Source organism: Phascolarctos cinereus, unplaced genomic scaffold, assembly GCF_003287225.1.
Source record: "Phascolarctos cinereus isolate Bilbo 61053 unplaced genomic scaffold, phaCin_HiC Scaffold_726;HRSCAF=1367, whole genome shotgun sequence".
NCBI classification, from domain to species: Eukaryota; Metazoa; Chordata; class Mammalia; order Diprotodontia; family Phascolarctidae; genus Phascolarctos; species Phascolarctos cinereus.
Window position 1 is genome coordinate 95,614,028 of NW_027556098.1, and position 22,119 is coordinate 95,636,146.

Consider the following 22,119-nt stretch of genomic DNA (forward strand, 5'->3'; position numbering starts at 1 on the left):
GCTCCATTCTCCCTTGGCCAAGTGGTCCAGGTCCCTGGAGACCTATTACCCCACAGTTTCCTCAGACTACCTGACCACTCCTAGATCCCTCCCACACTTTTTATGTATATAAGGTCTATCTTGTCTCCATTAAGGTGCTCAGGTTCCTTAAGAACCTAGCCAATAGCTCACCAATGTTCAGATTCCTTAAGAGTCTGGCCAATATAGTGGATCTTTAATAAACCTTGTCTCTGGCTGAAAGAAGGCTTGGGTTGAATTCTTTTGGACAGGAACCGAGTCTCTTGCTGTTGATATTTTGGGGTCCCAGCACCCCTAAACCCCTAGACATCAGCAACAGTTCACTATTTCTTTGTTTTAAATTTTAAACCCAAAAATGCTAAGTGGACACATGGAGTAACAGAACTGAAATAATATAAGTTCTGTTACTTCATCTTTATCATCACTGTGCTATCACTGTTTATTTCAAATGTACTTTTTAAATGCAGGTATATGTAACACCACTGGTGATAGAGACACAGACTACACCAGATGGGAGCTCCAAGGAGTGATGTACAAGGTACTACTCTGCTGGACAGCAGAGATCAGTAACATTTGAAAATTACTTGTTCTAAGCCCTCAAGAAGCTTGTTTATATTGTGCTGGGTGGAATAGAACATGAACAGATAAGTAATAAAAGGTGGGAAGCCATGGGGACAAAGGAGATATTCAAAGTACTCTTAGATCATTTCAGAGGTAGAGAACATTTTATGCTGAGGAGATCAGGGAAGTTTTCAGCTGGAAGGAGGCTCCTGAGTGGATGCTGGAAGGTAAAGAAGGACTGTACCTGTTGGAATGCAATCCATCGTGAGCTCACATTTTACCTAAAAGGGAAAGTTTTCTCTGGTTTCCTCTGATTTCAAATCAAGGTCATTGCATGTGATAATCACTACATTATAGAAACCAGCTACAACCTGCTTACATTCAAATGAGACCCTTAATCAAATTTAGCTAATTCAAGATAAATCTCTTCTGAGGAGGAGGATCAATTTTTTTTTTGTCCCTGAAGCTGAGTTCTGGGGAGCTATCATGGCTCTATCTGCCTGTTTATCTATGAGCCCTTTCCTCAAGGTGTCCAAACCACATTCTGGGGCAGCCAAGCCACCACCAACCAAGGCCCCCTGGAGGCACTACAGTCCCTCTGCCAAGGCTCCTGCTGAAACCTCCTCTCCAGAGTCCCTGGCTCAGCCCTTTGAAACTAATGCAGAACAGTCAGTTGTATTATTGTTTTTAATTCTCCACAGGCATTGCCTGCACGCTAGTGAATCATAAGTACTTAACAAATGCTTATGAATTGATTGATTAATACTGGCCTATTTTTTGTTGTTGTAATTCTCCCTCATTTTGGTATCAATGCCATACTTATCTCATAGAAGGAATCTGATAATGTATCACCATTCTCTATTTTTGCAGACAGTTTACTTAGAATAGGAGACTTTGTTTTTTAAATATTTGCTAGAATCCTCTTATCAGTCCATCTGGACTAGGATTTTTTTCTTTGAAAATTCATGCATGGCTTGCTTTATTTGTCTTTCTGATTTCTAGTTATCCAGATTTTCTAACTCTCATATCATTAGTCTTGATAGAAGCAACTCAACAAGGATAGAGTGTTGGGACTGAAGTCAGAAAGAGCTGTTTGCAGCCCTATTCTGACCCCAGATGAGTCACTCTGGACAATCTCTTTGATTCTACAGTCTACAAGCAGCTCCATTGGACTTATCTATGAAATTCACAATGAATTAGAATCTACATCCATGGGAGAAGGACACCCCTAAGGAGTTTATGCTGATGAAACTGATGATTCACACTGATGAACTCAGAGATCACTTGCATTTTTATTCCTTAATCTGGGTATTTTACATGTTTGTATATATCCAACCATTTAATTAAAGCTTTCCATTTTGTTGGCATATAATTTTGTATAGTAGTTTGTAATACTTTTTTTCTCTTCATTGATTGTAAATTCTGATTTCTTTTTCTTTTATATTCTGGCAATCTGATTTCCTTATACCACTCTGTGTCTTCTCCCACTGCCTCCACTTTCTCTTTCAATCAGATTTAATGATACTTTATCTACGTTACTCTTTGCTCAGAAAACAGCTCAAGTTTTATTTATCAATTCAATAGCCTTTTTTGCTTTTAACCTTCTTGTTTTTCTTTGGTTTTCAAAATTGCTACTTTTGTATTTGTTTTGGTATTTCATAATTTTCTAAATATTTTAGATACGTATTCAAACCACGGTTTTCTCTTTCTCCCTTTTGTTGATATATGTTTGAAGAGATATATTTTCTTTTAAGGATCACCTTGCTATATCACACAAACTTTAGGATTGGCTTAATTTTCTTTAATATAATTATTATTGCTTGTATAATTCATTCATTGATATTAATTTTAATAAGACCACTTAGTTTCAATTTAGGTCTGTAAGCATTGGCATATTTTCATTATTGATTGCAATATTATTACATTATAGAATAAAAGTATGTGTTTAATATTTCTGTCTACATCTATTTTCTTATTCTTCATGCCATAATATATGTCAGTTTTTGGAAAGGAATTAGTCAATGAGGAAAAAAAATAAGTATGCAGCTTATGATTTCCATTCAACAATCACCAAAGAACTAGCATATCTAAGTTTTTGTACATTTTATATCCTTATTTTTTCTTGATTCTGTCAAATTTATCTAATTTGAAAAGATGCACATTGGAGTTGCTAACAATCATGTTCTCACTATGTAAACTTTCTTGTGTTTCGTTTAATTATTTGGATGCTATGCCATTTGGTACATGTACACTTAATATCACTTTGTTGTCTTCAAGCATATGGTAGTTTTCTGGTTCATCTAGACTATTTTTACTATGACCTTGACTGAGATCATGATTGCCACTTTTAACATGGCTTCCAACCTGAGGAATGAATTCTTCTCTATCTCCCCATTTTAACTCTAAATTAATTTTAATATTTAAGTGCTTTTTAAAAATATATAGTAAACTGTTATTTATGATACACATATGTAGCCAATGTATATAAACATACTTAATAGTAAATATATAGTCAACTGTTTCAATCCATTTTGCAGACAACTTCATGCTTTTCATATTTGCAGCTATGATCGCTGTTCATTTTTACTTTCCATCAAATCTTCTTATTAATGACTTTTGTAACCAGCATCAAATATTTACAGCTTGCATTGCTTTGAACAGTCTAGTTCCAGTGTCTTCCCCCATTCTTGGCGGAAAGTATCAATATAGTTCAGCTCTTATTTTGTATCTGTTTTCTCTGCCAAAGAGAATGATTGTGTGGAAAATAGAACATCTGCAGCTCCTATAATGAGGTTCAGCCACCAAGCCCAGGTGAACTACATCCTAGCATACTGAAAACATTAGCAGTTATGATGACTGAGCCTGTGTCAGTGATTTTTGAGAGAGATTTTGGCGACTTGGAGAAATACCACAGGATTGAAGAAGGGCAAAAGTCCTACTTCTCAAAAAAAGTGGGGGGGAGTGATATCTGTAAATTAGAGGACATGAACTTGATTTCATCTCTTGGTAAAATTCTAGTCCACATTGCTAAAAGAATGCTTAATTAAGAGGTTCATAGATATAGAAGGGACTTTAGAAGCCATTTAGTCCAACTTCTTCATATGACCAATGAAGAAACAGTAGCTTAGGGGTGTTAAGTGACTTATTCAAGGTTGTATAGATGACAAAGATTTGAGCACAGAGCTGTTCAAGAGCTAACTCCATTTTATCGGAGGTTATCACAAGAATCAGTATGATATGAACAGATCATTCCAGGCAAACTAACATATTATTGATGAAGCTGTGAAATGGTCTAAAATCAGTCAAGAAATTTATTTGGGAGTATGATAGAAAAGTCATTAAAATGTACATAACCTTTGACCTAGAAATAAGATCACTTTATATATAACCATGTAGGCCAAAGAAAGAGGGAAAGGTCTAATGTGATCAAGAATATCTGTAGTAGTACTTTTTTGAGTCAGAAAAAAAAAATGGGAATAAAATACATAGTTACGCATCAAATAGAAGAGTGGCTGAATAAATTGTGTTATATAAATATGAGGTAATGAAGGTATAGTGGAAAGAAAGCTGAATTTAACATCAAAGATCCTGTGTTCATATCCCAGCTCTACTATTCTGTGACCTATGTGATCCTGGGGAAATCATTTCAATTCCCTTGTCCTCCATTTCTTCACCTATAAAATCAAAGGGTTGGACTAGATGTCCTCTAATATACTTTCCAGCTCTAAAGCAATGATCTTGTGGTTATTGTTCCATGAGATGCCAAATATGAAGAATTCATAGAAACCTGTGAAGACTTTTAAGAGTGAACTAAACAGACCAGGAGACTATTTTCCAAAAGCATCACAATAATCTAAAGAGAAAAACAAATCAAAAGATGTTGTGATCAATTTGCTTGGTTAGTTATGACTCAGCCTAAAAAGCCATAAGGTCCCTTTCAGTTCCAAAGTTCTGTTTTCCATGATCGGTATTTATAACCTGCAATCAGTTAATTCCTCAAGAATCTTTGGGTCTCTGCTCCTGTCTAGGCCAAAAAATAAAGGATTGAATGAATAACTATTCACCCATAAGAATTACAAATGTATTAGAAAGCACCTGTTCTAATTAGACATTGTTCCTTTTGTGTTCACAATATTGACTAACTAATCAATGAGTAATGACAGAATTATAGATCTAGAGCTGAAAGGTATCTTAAAGACCACCTACTGAAATCTCTTTTTTTTTTCAGATGAGAAAAAAAAATAACTTGCCAAAGGTCACACAGGTACTAATCATCCAAGGCAGGATCTTTTTTTCCTTTTTAGGCAATTGGGGTTAAGTGACTTGCCCAGGGTCACACAGCTAATGTCAAGTGATTGATCTGAGGCTGGATTTGAACTCAGGTCCTCCTGACTTCTGGGCTCATGCTCTATCCACTGCTTCCCTCCAATGCAGGATTTGAACACATCTTTTGACTAGAGTCAATGTGCCTTTTATTGCCTCATTCTAATTCTTTATAAATTGTGGGTCTAACTAAACCCATGGCCTTCTGCCCCAATAAGTAAAATCATAATTGAAAAATCATTTGAATAGGAGCAAGAAGACTTGTGTTCTACTTCTGGCCCTCATTAACTAGCTTTGTGACCTTGGGCAAGTCACACATTTTCAGGATTTCATTTTTCTTATCTGCACACTGAAACTGGAAAATTGAGGTGATGCTTTCAAACAATATGAATAAATTCTTCTATGAAACATGACAAAAAAGAAACTCATCAGAACTTTCATCGATAGAGGAATCAATCTTGATTTCAGAAGTTAAACATATCTTCTAGTCAAAGAAGTTGTGAAATATAACTACAAAATAGGCCATATGCCATTAGGCATATTAGGGCCAATATGATGGTTAGATTTGCTTAACTGCATCTCTTTGTTACAAGGAAGGAATCTTTTTAGGAGGTGGAGTCATTGGGAAGTGACAGATTTTCTTTTTTTTTTAAAGACCACAGTAAAATATTTATAAAGAAACAAACAAAAAGAAGCATGCCAGATTCAGCTTATTTCCTCCACCACCACCCCCCCATGGCTATTCATAGATCAAATTAAATTCAGCAAAGAATTTGATAAAAAAAAATTTCATTTTATTCTTTTGAAAAACACAAGGATATATGAACTAGATGATATATAATATAGAACTAATGGAATGGCTAGACCCAAAGGGTAGTCATTATTTTTCAATCTCTATTGTTAAGGAAGTTTTTAGTGAAATGCTCCAGGGATATATGTTTGTCCCTATGTTATTTCATATTTGTATCAATGACTTGGAAAAGTAAAAGATGATATGTTTATCATATTTCAGATGACATAAAGCTAAGAGAGATTTTTCACATGCACGATAAAGTCAAAATTTTCCACCAAAAAAAAAAACCAAACCCTTTACAGGATAGAACACTGGTCCAAATCTAATGGTATTCAATTTTGGGGGAGCAAGGGGGTTCCCAAGTTTATTGGAAAAAAAGGCAAAAGTAAATATTAAACAGTTTCTCTTGGTGTTTTGAAGGTTCATCCCAGTCATGGGCTGAGTAACTTGCAAGTTGGACGAACTGCTAAGGTCCAGGACTTTCAACATTTCTTTGGTATCAGGGTCCACTTCAATAATCTCCTAATCCAAAGCAGAGGCCTCAGGGACATATTTACCCTTCCTCCCTTCCTTTTTCTTGCAATTTGATGCACATGCCTCTCACAGAGACTCTCTGGATCCACCTCATCAGATGAGTAACATATCCCACCAGCTTGTTTGTGGAGCTTCTTGCTGGCTATCATGGTAATTTCCTCACACATATTTGTTGGTGTGGGAGTCTTTGCCTAGGCAGGTATAGTACTTTTTGATGGTAAATTGTACCACTTTCTTCATGGTCTTGGTCTGAACATGACCCAGGAGGTGAAGGGGTTATCAGATTTTATAGGTATGCATATAAGTTTTACACTTGGATTCAAAAAATAAATTTCACAGGTATAAGGTAGCGGAGGTGTGGATACACCACAGTTTGTCTGAATAAAGTTACAGAGATTTTAGTGAATACATGGCTTAACATGAATCAAATGTTATATGGCACCCAAGAAAGCTAAATTAGACAGCATTATTTGTCATAGAAATGTTTTTAAATAGTAAATTCATTTAAAAGTCCATTTTTCTTTATAGAATTATATTCAATTTGGAGGAGTACATTATTTTTTACATGATCCATTTTCCTTTACTTTTCAGGATATTATATTTCAATTTTTCCTTTTATTGATGCTTTGTGTGTCATCCTGGGTTATTCTTACTGAAATTCCTTAGTTACTTAGCTTTGGTCTGTTCAAATCTGTCCTCAAACACTTACTAGATGTATGACCTTGGGCAAGTCACTTAACCTCTGTTTACTTCAGTTTCCTCAATTGTTAAATGTGGATAATAATAGCACCTATGTCCCAGAGTTGCTGTGAGTATCAAATCAGATAACATTTGTAAAGTGCTTGCCACAGTGCCTGGTACATATTAGGTGCTATATAAAGGTTAACTATTGTTGCTGTTGTTTTGTTCCTTTTAAATATAATATATATATCTAGTATCAAATTCTAATCATAGGACACATTTCATCAAGTTTCAGTGATAACTACTATACCAAAGTTGCTTCTTTGCATTCGGATCAGCAGTTCATCTTTCTCTTAACTCATGTTTTATGTGCCTTTTATTGACAGGTGATATTTTATTGTTGGCCTTTCTCTTGAATTTTATGTCCTGTGAATTTCTGAGCATCTCTATTGCTAGACTTCTTCCTACACTGTAGCTCCTCCATTGTACAGTCCTCTACAGAATCTAGCATGGTGCTTATATAGTGGCATTTTCTCTTTCCTTCTTTCAGTTTAAAGTTCTTTCGATTAGAATTTAAGACATCAGAAAAATACATTTTAGCAGCCATTGTTAACTGCACTTCATCTCTGGCCAGGAAAATATCATTACTGTACTTTAAACTGTTGTCCAGAAATCCAGACCCCATTCTGAGATACCATATCCTTAACCATCTGTTCATTTCCCAAATCTGCCAGGCTCTTCTGAAGACCTTGCTTTCATTTTGCAGCAGTGAATAAGGTACAGCTGCCTACACCCATAAAGGTTCCATGAGGACTTTATGGCCTGTAGCAAATCTTCCCAGGCTTTTCTTGGCATTATCATTTGGTCCACGTGAAGCACCAGAAATGGGCAGCATTCAGCTGGTTGTACAAATCTTGGATACATGCCTCAGGAAGGCATTATATCTCTCTACTATTGTTATGGGGTTAACAACTGGCTTTTTCAGTTGCCCCTCAGCAGGAAGTCAACAACCACCATCATGCATCTCTTCTTCCTTTGGGTAGATCTCTCATCTGACAAATTCCTATCTAATTTGGAGGCAGGCTATAAAGGAGCTAGAATCCTGAAAGCTAGAGAAAGGAATTTAGATATTATTCCCTCAGGAAATAGGGAGCCACTAAAGGTTTTTGAGTGAAGTTGTCAGCCTCGTACATTAGAAACAAAATATTGGCATCAGTGTGAGCTATTGAAGGGAGAGAGGAAAAATTGGAGTCAGGGAAACTGGTTAGATGACTATTCTAATACACTGAGGGAGAAGTAATGAGGGCCTGAAGTAGAATGGTAAGGACAGGAGGATCTCACAGATGATCTCATGAAGTTAGAATCCTTAGGACTATTATCTTATATGATAAAAAGACAACAAGTCAAAGGTAACTTGAAATTTTTGACACCATGTAATTGGAAGTATAGCAATGCCATCAATGGAAATAATGGATTTAAGAAAAGGTTTAGAGTCAGGAGACTATAATAGGTAGTTCTGACCCAGGTGGATGCCCTGTTAGTTTACATTCAGTATCAGAATGAAATTATACCAATATGGGTCATTTAATAATTAGCAGAAGAAGGTTTATTTAGTCATAGTGATGAGGATGAGATCTAGACCTCAAAAAGGAAAAACCCTGGACTTTCCCATATGGCTAAATGTCTGGTATTCTTCTGAGGCTATAATCCCATCAAGTGGCCTTTCATTGTGCTACACCCAATCTCCCAATTCTGTTACCCTTAACCTAGCCCTCCATTGTCTTATCTCCCTATGGCCCTCAGGCCACTTCCCATCTTAATCCCATCTAGACTCCATCTCCCTTAGTTAAGAGATCCAGGTCCCTGGAGTTCTATTACCTCATAGACTACTTGGCCACTCCTAGATCCCTCCCATAGTCTTTCTGTATATAAGGTCCATCTTGTCTCCCTTAAAATTCTCAGATTCCTATAATCTAGCCACTGCTCAGATTTTTACAATCTAGCCAATAGCTAATATGGTGGATCTTTAATAAACCTTGTCTTTGGCTGAAAGAAGGCTTAGGTCGAATTCTTTCAGGCAGGATCTGAAGAGGTCTAGGACTTTGGGGTGCTGCTGGGACCCCAAAATCACAACACCAGGCCCTGCCTGAAAGAATTCAACTCAACTCTTCTTCCAGCCAGAGAAAAAGTTTTATTAGTGATAAATCACATAGGTCAGGTGACACCCGTAGCGAGCATGAGAGAGTCTCAGCCTTTGGGGCTTGAGATTCTCAGCCCTGAATGGGGGTCAGGGTAGATCATATATATTAAAGTGACTTTGGGTGACCAGGGAAGGGTCTGGGAAAAGGGTCTGGGTGAAAATTGGAATGCCTAAAGAGATTGAATAGACAATGGGAATAGATAATGAAGGAACTGAAAGGCATCTGAATGAGATCAAAAAAGTGGGGCTAGGGTTTTCAAAGGGAAATAAGGGGAGTTGACAAGGGGAGTCTATAAGTATCCTAAAATGGGAGCCAGATTCCTTTTTAGGGCAAGGGGCAAAGGCACATCTGAATAAGATTAAAAGGTAGGCTAAGGCTTTCAAAGGGAGATGAGGGGCTGGGGCCTGTAGACAAATGGGAGCCAGATTCCCTTTGGTTCAAGGGGCAAAGATCTCAGCGTGGGCCACACCCCATCAGACCCACTTCTTGTGATGTTGGGGTCCTGGCACCCCTAAACCTCTAAATCTCATCAATACCATAGAAAGGCTATTAATAAGGACACTGCATCCAAGAAAACTCCAAATGGGGTCACAAAGAGTGAGACACAACTGAAAGATTGAACAGCACTCACTAGGCTTGGACAAACTCAGCCTCCTTTGTCTCTATATGGAAATGAGGCTGACCATCTGATCAGGAGAATAGGGTGAGGTGATCTGAAACCTTGTAAGATACCAAAGATTGAAGGAACTTGACCTTACTGGAATGGACTATTTTATGCCTTTAGGCAATCAGGGAACCAGCCAATATGGCCAAAAGCTACCATGAAGTTGCATTAAGGCCTAGGAAGGCAACTTGAGCCTTAATCCCCTGGGCCAAACAAGTTTCTGGTATAGCTTTGTCACTTCTCAGGGGGAAAAAAAAGAAAGAAAAGAAAACGGAGTTGTATGTCAGAGAACAGGAAGAATCTCTGATAAATAGTGCTTCCTATCACAGAGGGGAATGTGTTAAGTTCAATGTTGTATCTGAGATATCAGCAAGATGGTCAGTTACTTAGTAGTATATTATTTTTGTTATTCCATTATTTTAGTCATATCTTTTTCTTTGTGACCCCATTTGAGGTTTTCTTGGCAAAGATACTGGAATGGTTTGCCATTTCCTTCTCCAGCTCATTTTAGAGACAACGAATTAAGACAAATAGCATTAAGCAACTTGCCCAGAGTACGTGTCTAAGGTCAGATTTGAACCCAGGAAGAAGAATCTTCCTGACTTCAGGTCTGGTGCTCTACCCACTGTAACATGTAACAGTATCTATTGTCAGCTGTGAATTTTGATCGTATGACTAATATTACCACCAGAACAATACTCTTATAAAGGCTCACATAAGGACAGAAACGTTTATATTACATTTACTCGCTTATAACATTCCTGAATTTTTCAAGTGATCCTTTGAGCTATGAATATAATCATTGAATCAAGTCAAGTCAACATGCATCTCGCTTATAACATTCCTGAATTTTTCAAGTGATCCTTTGAGCTATGAATATAATCATTGAATCAAGTCAAGTCAACATGCATCTATTAAATGAAAAAAAGGCAAAAGCAGTTCCTGCCCTCAAGAAGTTCACAGTCTAATGGTGGAGATAACCTACAAACAACTATCCACAAACAAGCCAAAGACAGCATAAAGGAGATAATCACAGAGGAAAGGCACTAGCATTAAGGTGACATTGGAAAGGCTTCTTGTCTCATAGATTTAGAGCTAGAAAGGACTAGAGAAGACATCTAATCCAATCCTTTCACTTTTAGAGATGAAGAACACAAGACCAGACCACATTTTACATCCTACCCATTCATCCACTCAGGCCATCTGGCCATAAGCCCTGCCATTGCACGGATACATTTCTTTCCTGTTATGGTCTATGGTCTATGAAATACAGGTGTACAGGGTGCAGGTCTGCTCAAAAAAATCTGACCATTCAAGCCTTCCAGTCCAAGTAGCATTTATTTGTGATGCCAATACAAGAGGGCCAGACCCCTAATGAGTCTAAGATTGTGGGAAGATATGGATGAGATCTAGGAATGACAATTAAGCTAGTTAAGTAATCTAGGTGGGCTGGCATGGGCCAGATGCTTTGGAAGAGGCACCTGTGATCTGGCTACTGAAATGTATAGGAAAATTCAGGGACTGGGTGGAGGTGACAGAGAATGGAGGCTTGGGATGGGTCAGGGGACACAATGAAAGGATGAGCCAGATGCTGGGTTCCTGAAATTTGTGGGAATGTTCAAGGGGGAGGGGAGGTCTAGATCCCATACCTTGTCATTCCCACCTTCTTCTTTAGGTACAATAATTAAATCATTACTACCACTGATTCTATGAAGGAGGAGTATAAACATAAATATTGTGAGTTTCAGGGAAAATATCTGCTCCCCAGATAAAATAACCTCTGAGACTAAGGCTAACAGAACTCCTGGGTTTGTACTCCCTTCTGTATTGCAACAAGATAAACAAGGGTGATTCTATTTTAAAAGCGCCTCTACCACTCCTGCCAATACAGGGAATTCTTATAAAAACTCACCACAATGAAATTCATTTCCCATAGGAATAAGCCTGATTTTAGCAACTCCTGTGACCCCTAGGCTTAACTACTTCCTCCATTTCTGTTCCTGTGTACCCCAAGCCAACTTTAAAAAGCTACAAAAACTCAAGCTGTACCCTGAGAATCTGAAGCCACTCCTAGCCCAAGTGGTCTTCCTTAGTACACTAGTAAATTTATTTTCCTTTCAATTTGGCTACTCACTGCTTGATCCCCAGTCCTGCAGACATGATGGTGAGTAAGATTCTCCCTAGACTCTCAAAGCACACAGGCTAGGAAGGTGACACAACAATTCTGAAAAGTGTATATAAATCAGTACAGATCAACACTGGCTTGATTCTCCAGGCCAAAATTTTTGGACCTCCACTCTTCTATATGTAATGTTTCCTCCCATTGGAATGCAAGTTCCTGTAAGTCAGGAATCATTATATTTTTGTATTTATATGCCCAGTGCTTAATGTAGTGCCTAGCATAGAGTAAGCCCTTTATAAATGTTTTCTTTTTCCATTCATTCATTTTTTTAATACAATATCACACAGATAATAAGGATTAAAAATAGCAGACCAAGAAAAAGTTGTGGAGAAGATAGGAGGAAAATCAGCAGAGAATAATATATATGAAACTAACACAATGTCTCAAAAACAATGTCTCAAAAATCAATCAATCAAATCAGTTTGGCATAATTTAACCAAAACTAATTGATTGACTAAATTAATCACTTTCAATCAATTGTATTAGGACCTTAACAATAAATGTCACATAGATAACAGAAAAGAGAATTTTAAAAATAATATAAACACACGAAATGATATATCACAAGTTTCTGATTAAAAGATTTTTAACATGTATTGGTGAAGTCATTATTTGATTTATTGGACTTAAATGCTAGGTTATGGTACACCTGAAAGAAAACTTGAAATTAGAAACATTTAAAGACCCATAAGAAAGCCTTACATTACATTGAATATGTGTTCTACGGAGGATTAAAGAAAGACATAAAAAAGAATCTCTCAAAATAAGAAAGTGTGAAGGAGTTCTTAGTTCTTACTGCTCTTAGTGAAGAGAGTGCCCTCACTAGTGAAATCATGGATCCACTGAACAATCAAAGGAGGAAAGAATAAATGAAAAAGTATTTGTTAAGCACTTACTAAGTGTTCAATACTTTGCTAAGTGCTGGGGACACAAATAAAAAAGCAAAGAAAGTCCCTATCCTTAAAAATCTTACATTCTAAAAGAAACATTTTTTTAAAAAAAATCAAAACCTTACATTCTAATAGGGGAGACAGCTCACATAGGAAAGTGGTGGCCAGAGAAAAGTACTTTGGTCTGATGAGTGAGAGAGCAAATATGGAAGTATATTGACATACCTCATGCAGTAACAATGGCAGAGCTAATCTGATCATGGTTCATGGTTCCAGACCTGGGGGAAAGGGGTTGAAGGGTGGAGGGGATGAGAAAGAAAAAAAATGGTATTTATAACAAAGCAGTTGTCAAAGAAGCTGGGAACAGGGGGTCAGAAAGAAAGGAGGGAGGTAGTGGATAGCCAGGGCCTAACTAAAATAATGACCCTGGAAGAGGCAATTATAATCAGGGAGCTACAGTGAGGAGTGGGAAGGGCAGGCAGGGCAAAAGTTCCTCCAGGACAAGATCTCTAGTACCAGGGCCTAGATGGTAAGTGAAGAAGCCATGGTGATGACGGTGGGGCCCAAGCCAAGATCTTCATCCTTTGCCCCAAAGGGAATCTGACTCACAGGCCCCAGACCCTCATCTCCCTTTGAAAGCCTTAGCTTTACCTTTTAATCTTAGGCTCCCTCTTGTCTATAGGCCCCAGAAAGGCCTTCCTTTGTCTCCTTTTGAAAGTCCTAGCCCCACCTTGATTTTGTGCAGATGCCTTTCAAACTTCTGCCTTCCTGTTCCTCCATTGTCTATTCCCATTGTCTATTCAATCTCACAGACCTCCCCAATTAGAACTGTTACCTAGACCCTTTACCCAACCCCCTTCTCTGGCCACCCAAAGTTACTTTGGTATTTAAGATCCACCTTGGCCCTCATTCAGATGCTGAGAATCTCAGGCCCACAAGGCTGAGAACCTCTCATGCCTGCTCATCTTTATGGGCGTCATCTGGCTGAGAATCTCAGGCCTACAAGGCTGAGAACCTCTCATGCCTGCTCATCCTTACGGGTGTCACCCGGGCTATATGATTTATCACTAATAAACTTCCTCTGGCTGAAGAAGATTTGAGTTGAATTCTTTCAGGCAGGGCCTGGTACTGCGATCTTGGGGTCCCAGCCCCCCAAAACCCCTAGACTTCTTCAATGGGAGAGGTGGTCATTAAAGGGGGGAGGGGGGAATTACCTCAAATTTACAACCCCCCCAAAAAAAATACAAATTGCTTGCTTAGGATAATTGGGCCATTTTATTAATAACCAAAGCCTAGCACAGCATCTTGAAATTAATAGTAAGCACTTAATAGATGTTTGTTGAATTGAACTGAATGTAAAAAACCTTAGACAGCTATTTTTAATGACTTCTTGGCAGCTTGATAGAGCTTCTGAAACTGAACAATGCAAATATTATCTGATTCATTTAAACAACTGAAAGATGTAATTTAGCAGCTAAAATAAACTAGTGTGGCATGTTCTCCTAGTGCCCTAAAGAGAAGTTAATTGAGTAATTCCCCTTTGTTTGATATAAGGAATCATTTGTACAAAAGAACCAAACACAAATGGCCCTCCAGTTGTTTGACCCTGCCTTTGATTTAAGGAAGGGAGAAACATGTATTAGCTGTTAGAAGCAATAGGAGGCAGCAGCTTTCACAACACAAAGTATTTTTCTTCCAGAAATCAACATTCTGCCTGGTACTTTTTTTTTTTTAATTTTTAAATTGTCGCTTCAGCGGAACTGAGTCTATCTACTATTTAACTTTATAAGACCAAGATTAACTCACTATTCTTAACCAGCACAATAAACCAACCATCGGTATTGGAAACATGCACACACACACACACACACACACACACAAACATACACACACACAGAGAAACTTATGGTGAAACCAGTCCCTGTTCTCAAGTAGAATTCATCCTACTGTGGGAATACAATAGATGCATAGATAAGCAAATATTAAGTATATAAAAATACATTAAAAGTAATTTGTGGGAGAAGAGTACAAACAACTGGTGGAGATGGTAGGAGATCAAGGATGATCTTGTATAGGAGGTGATGCTTGATCTTGAGAAAAAGTTAGAGATTCCAAAAGGCAGAGTTGAGGATGAGGAGCATTCTAGACATAAAAAGGAAGGGAAGAAAGAGAAGGAGTGTGAGATTCAGGGTTCCACATGAGGCAGCTGGACTTGTATATGGCATGAGGAGGAGGGAATAATATGAAATAAGTCTGGAAAGACAGGATAGTTGATCTTAGAGTTAATAGGGAGCCCTAGAAATTTCTTGAGCAGGGGAGTGACATGGCCAGACCTGTTTGATATTTAGAAATATAAATTTGACAACTGCATGAAGAACAGCCTGCAGAGAGCTCAGACTAGAGTTTCAGAGACCAATCAAAAAACTTCCAATAGTTCATGAAAGAGGTGATAAGAGCCTGAACGAGGGTGGTGAACTGGAGAGTTAAGAGAAGGTTCACAGACTTGGAGGATTATAGATCTGGACTGGGAACAGACCTCAGAAACCATCTAATCCAATCCCCTCATTTTACAGATAAGATAAGGAAACTGAGGCCCAAGGAGACTGCATGACTTGATCAATGTCACACAGGTAACAAGGGGCCGATGTGAGAGATGCTGTGAAGATAAAATCAACAATACTTGGCAACTAAATGGATATGGAACATGAGAAACAGTGAAGCATCATGGATGATTCCCAGATTGTGAAGCTGGGTAGCAGGAAGGACAGCAGTGACCTCAACAGAAAGAGAGAAATTAGGCAGAAGGAAGGGTTGAAGGGAAAAAATAATGAAGTCTGTTTAGGATGCATGGAATTTGAGATGCTTATAGGACAATCAGGCAGAGATAAATAATAAGCAGTTGGTGATATGAAACATTAATGCTCAGGATAGAGATGAAAGCTGGACATGTGTATCTGAAAGCCATCTTCAGAGACATAATGAACCTACAGCAATGGATAAAGGGTAATGTACCCTCCTCTAGTAACCTTGTCACAAAACAGATTGATTTAGTCTTACATAACTCGTTCTTACTAATCACTTGTTCACACCTGGTAATTACTTTTTCCATGTCTAAGTACTCACAAACTATCCCTGTAATAATGCCTTACAAAATTTGCCAGGAATCAAAGTCAGGCTAATTAGTCTACAATTTTAAGATTTCACCTTCTTCCTTTTCTTGAAAATCAGGACAAATACATTTTTACTACATTTACCACCATTCCCATTTTCCACGTTTTAAAAAACAACACTGAGAGCTCATATATACATGCTGCAGTTTTGTTTTGTTTTCCAGTGGCTTTTAATTTTTAAAATTTTTTAAGTTCCTGATAACTAATTAAAAATACATTCCTTAATATAGAAGTCATTCATTCCTCAGCAAAGAAATGAGAAATAGTATAAGAGTTGATAGAAGGTGTGATTTAGGCTCCATTCACCAAAACTCAATTTTAAGTCCTATGTCTTCCCCAGGAAGTTTCCTTGATGGAGAAAAGAGAGAACAATAGCAAAGAAACCTACTGTTTGATCTCCTTTAGCCTCCAAGGGTTTCCAGCTTATAAAGGCATTAAACATGTCCATACTCACTGAGAGCCTCCCATCTAGACTCCACTATCCTCAGTAATCGCTACTACAAATTCTGCATCCAGTTCTTGGGTATTGCTACCTTCTGACAGCCTCAAGTCATGTGGAAGCTTAGCTATACCTTTCTGTTGTTGTTCAGTTGTTTTCCAGTTTGTCTGCCTCCTTGTGACCCCAGTCAGGGTTTTCTTGGTAGAGATACTGGAGTGGTTTGCCATTTCCTTCTCCAGATGAGGAAACTGAGGCAAACAAGGTTACTTTTTGCAGATGGATAAACTGAGGCAAACAGGGTTAAATGATTTGCCCAGGGTCACAAAACTAGTAAATGTCTGAGGCCAGATTGAACTCCGAGAGATAAATCTTCCTGATTCCCAGCCCCTTACTTTATCCACTGTACCATCTAACTGCCTGTCACTGTACGTACAACCTGTACAAATATCTAGGTATTGTGACCTCTGTTTGACTACTTTACTCTCCTTCCTCCTCTTACTTCATCACTATCACCCTTGAACTCTGGATCTGTTTCAGCTCTAAAAGGGAGGATTATCACTCATGGGCCGAAGGAACCCAAGGGAGGTTGCAACTGAGCTAAAGTCAGTCCAGGATTCTGGGTAATTAAATTTCAATCTAGGATTTCACCACTGATTTTGCCTGAAGGTTAAATTATTATTCTTGTTCAGTTTCAGAAAATATTTCACAATTAACAGAGATCTCCAGGTTCTATGCTTTCTAACCTGGTTTTAACACCTCCTATGTATTTGACATTGGGCAAGTAGATTAACATCTCTGATCCTCAGTTTCCATGTCTGTAAAATGGTAATATGCACTATCTCATAGTAGGGAGAAGAATACCTTGGAAATAACAAAGTACTATATGACTGTGAGCTTCTATTCTACTTCAATATGGTATCACGTCCCTTCTCATACTGTAAAATTCTTGTCTGTGTCTTTCTGTGAAATCTCCCGTGGACTTCCTTGGAAACAAAGAGCTGTTGTTGTAGTGGTGGTGATGGTGGTGGTGGTGGTGGCGGTGGTGGTGGTTGCTATGTATCAGAAAGTGCTTTGTGCACTTTCTATTTTGAGACATGGACCTATGGATACTCTACATTAAATCAGGGCTTGGTGTAATACTGTGGTTCTCAGAGTGTGGTCCTTAGACCCCTAGCAGTCCCTACGACCCTCTCAGGGTTCCATGAAGTCAAAACTATTTTCATATTAAGGTATTTTGCCTTTTTCTCTCTCATACTCTCACAAGTATACAGTGGAGTTTTCCAGAGGCTACATGACCTGTGAATTATGGATTGAGTCGTAAACCTGAAGTCCAAGTTAATATCCTAGTTAATGCAAAATTGTACCTTTGCTTTACAAATGGATGAATCTATAGACATAGCTGGACTTGCTATTTTGCTTTTATTCACTCAGGATCAGCACCCACAAATCATCAAAGAAGATCCTTTACATGAACGTTAGGCAGCAGACACAAGTGCAGCTAAAATATTCAAAGCATTGAAGAAGTTTTTCGAATGTCATAGTTTATCTCGGAACAACCACGTTGACATTGGCACTGATGTTCCCCGAGCAATGATGGGTAAAACTGATGGTGCCTGAGCAATAATCAAGGGAGGAAAACCCAGTATATTAGTAGTTGCTGCATTCTTCACCATTGTATATTTGCAGTTTAAAAATTTTTTAAATGCCAGTTTCACTTAAGAATGTCCTTGATGAAACAATACCAAATCATTAATTTTCTTAAGTCTCAAGTCTTGAGTACACATCTTTTTAATATTCTGTGTGATGAAATGGGTGGTATATATAGTACACTTGTGCCGAACACTGTGGTTGTCTCAAGGAAAAGCATATGCGTGATTGTTTGAGGAGCAAGCTGAACCACTTTTTTAAAAGGAACGTCAATTTCCCTTGAAAGAACTACTGATAAATTTGTTGTTGTTGCTCAGTCATTTTCAGTTATTTCTGACTCTTCATGACCCCTGTTTGGAGTTTTCTTGGCAAAGATACTGGAGCGGTTTGTCATTTCCTTCTCCAGCCCATTTTACAGATGAGGAAACTGAGGCAAACAAGGTTAAGTGACTTGCCCAGGATCACACACTAGTAAATGTCTGAGGTGAGATTTGAACTTAGAAAGATGAGTCTTCCTGACTCCAGGCTTATCACTTTATCCACTGTACCACCTAGCTGCCCTGACTGACAGATTGGTTATTTAGACATGGCATACATTTTCTCAAAAATGAATGAAGCGAGACTGTCCCTTCAAGGAAAATAACTTGACAATATTTGTTGCCTCTGATAAAATTTTAGCTTTTCAGTGAAAATTAGAATTTTAGAAAACTTCTATTTGCCACTGTAAGCTTGACAGATTCTCAATACTTAAAGACTTTTCTGATGAGATTGGTGGTGATATTAACAAATGTGATCTTTTGATATTGTATAATGAAATGTGTCAATATCTGGAAGATCAGCATAACTGTTCTCCAGAGGACCAACTCATTATGCTACAAAATCATACAAGGGTAAAAATGATCTATTCAAAGTGCAAGACAGACCAACGGATTTTAATATGAGAGAACAAAACGTTCATGTATATCATTTTTTACTCCACTTTGCAACTAATCTTTAACAAGCTACCACTTGCCCAGTTTCAGTGTTGATTCAGTAAAGAATATGCACAATTACCTGAAAAAGCTATTAAAGTATTCCTCCCTTTTCCACCTACATATTTGTGTTAGGTCAGATTTTCTTCATAAACTTCAAACAAAACAACATTTATTCAGTGATGCCTGAATTCAGTTATTAGATCTGGAGGTCATATTTCCTTTTGTTAGTGTTTCTTTTGTTGATTTATCTGTTTATGTTCAAGGTCTTTGAGATTTCTTCTTGAAATCTTTGTTACTTTCAATCTGTCTGCACCAGCTCTCCCCTTATTTTTCTTATCACTTCTTGACTCCCTCTCCTCTGATCATAATTTCCTTGGGGGCAAGATCTCACATGTCTCAGCCTTCACCTATACTAGGCAATTCACGGTTCCCTAGCCTAGGTCTCAGCCCCAAATGCCTTTTGGATCATCAGAAATTGCCCCAGCTGGATGCAGTATTCTTTCCCTCAGGCTTGGTAGAATTCTACACAGCTTCTAAATGCACAGGAGCATGTCTTGTCCTGGTGACCAGTCCCATTCCTTCTGTTCCTTAGTTCTCTGGTGCTTACTTCCCATCACCAGAAATTCAGAGTCTGTTGGCATCAGCGATTCAGAGCTTTGCAGCTCTGGTGCTTTCTGGGTTACAGCCCTTAGCAGGCTTTGTTCCTGAAGGGCTGTGGCCAAGCTGACTGTTGAGACCTGAGCAAACTTCTGCAGCCTGGACTCAGGGTCTCTACAACACTGGAAAGAGGGGAGTGAGGTCCAGAGGTGAGTTTTAATGTAAGCCTACATTGTCTCCTTGGGTCTGCTCGTGTAGCCTGAGTGCCACTAGTGTCAGCTCAGTTACTAGGGCTGTGTTAAGAGGAGGTTGTGAATTTACCTTCTATTGGAATCTGTGTATCCTAGACCATGGCAGCAACCGAAGCAGCTTTATCTTTGGCACATGATTTCTGTTTTGGAGACTTTTGAGAGGTTGTGGGGATCAGAAAAAAAGGGGGCTACTCTGCCACCTTGTCGCTCACTTTTTTTAAATATTTGCCATGCCCATCAAATTATCAAGGGTATATTTTGAACACAGTCCTTGCCACCAATTCAAAATAGTCCTCTAGGTCTCTGGGAGGCCTAAGCAATGTCTTCTCACTTGATTCACCAGTGTAATATAGAAAAGAGTCTCAAAACAGTCAATGTTGCATAATTATATACAATCCCACATGTACAGACAAAAATCTCAATTATCTCCCAAAAGAACATTTTGCAGATTCAACAAAACAAGAAACATTTTAAAATATTTCTGCTTGCTTAGCCTTAACATGTGCTTTTCTGAATCAACAAGAGAAAGAAAGAACATAAGTGAAGGAAAACTGGCTTCCCATCTCAGACAGCAATTTGATTCACACTGAGTTTTCCAAACTATAATAAACTCTCTTCACAGGGATTTGGGACTTGTGGTCAACTAGGCATCCATTTCTCTCAGATAAGACAACTGCGTGGGTAGAAACTCTTCCGTCCACCTAGAAGTAGCTAAGTAGCACAATGGATCGAATAAAGCAGTGGGGCTGGAGTTGGGAAGACCTGAGACCAAGCTTGGTTTCAGATACTTCCTAGCTGTGTGACCCTGGGCAATTCATTTAACTTCTGCCTGCCTCAGTTCCTCATTAAAATTAGGATAATAAGAAAATTAGTTAAAATAAGTAAAATTAGGATAATAATAGCAACTACCTCCCAGGATTGTTGTGAGAATCAAATGAAATAAAATTTGTAAATTAGCACATTGCCTGGCCCATAGTAGGTGCTTAATAAATATTTGTTTCCTCCCTTCTTTCCTTCATCCATGATTCCCTCCTTGAATAAGGCCATATAAGTAAGGTTTGGACAAAAAATGTCCCTTTCTACATAGAGCACACCAAAATCCTCTAGGGGGGCTCTGTACCATGGGGCATCCCCATAGAGTCCAGGCTTTCTGTTGGTTCACTACTCTTTATGAAGTCTTATATTTTTCACTTGAATACTTCTCTATCCCTGGAGCAGTTCTCACAAGAGTGAGGATCTTCCACATCTAAAATTCTGAGTTTGCTAATATTCTTCCCTCTCTGAAAGTTCTAGCCTGACTGTCTTCTTTTGTTTGTTTCATTTCCAGTAACATCCTTATCCTATTGATTTCTTAAAATCAATTTCACATATTGATAGGTAGTTAATTCTCAACAACTCACATATTTTGCTTAGCCCTCTGAAAGCAGCAGGCAACAACAATATATTCAGTCATTTTTTTTCCTTACCTCAACAAGCATAGAGTTGAGTTTTTGTTATTTGGTAGGTAATGTGACATATATTTTGTGGAATTTAACTGTAGAGCTTCTCCTGCTTCCATTTCATCCTGAGTAAATTAAAATAAAATAATTTTTACAAAATAAAACTTCTGAAAGGTATTGAGGAGTAGTGGATAGAAAGCTGACTTTGAAGCCAGGAAAACCTGGCACATAAACGACTGAGTGATCTTGGACAAATAACTTAATCTCTCTAGGCAGTCCTTTTGGATTAATTGCAGAAGAGGTACCAACCTGTATTGCTGGAAAGAGATATCCCTATATCAGGGAAATCACAGGTCTCATCCCTGTCTCCTTCTGTGCCATGTATTATTTGTTTTGTTTAGTTTCACTTCCTGGCCTGAATTAATGAATTTATTAATTTTTCTTTTCATACAGCCCAAGAGTGCCCTCTTTTTTCAAGCCTTTCTGTACCAAACAACCATGACCAAAGACCGTTTCCCAAAGTTCAAAAGGTTCTACCTCCAGGCTTTAGACACTGGGATTGCAACTGCTTCTCTCTCTCTCTCTCTCTCTCTTCTCTCTCTCTCTCTCTCTCTCTCTCTCTCTCTCTCTCTATCTATCTCTCCCTCTTTAAGAGCCCTTGCCAACTTGAAAAAAATCATCACAACCCCAAGGATCACTTTAGAACAGTGCTTTTCAAAGAAACTATAGACCCCTCCAGCAGTAGTAAATATTCC

The 22,119-nt window shown here is 38.2% G+C and overlaps 1 pseudogene; it reads right to left on the minus strand.

Moving 5' to 3' along the window:
* Nucleotides 1-6,087: 6,087 nt before the first annotated feature.
* On the minus strand, nt 6,088-6,487 carry LOC110217470 (small ribosomal subunit protein eS17 pseudogene; annotated as a pseudogene).
* Between the last annotated feature and the right edge of the window lie 15,632 nt (nt 6,488-22,119).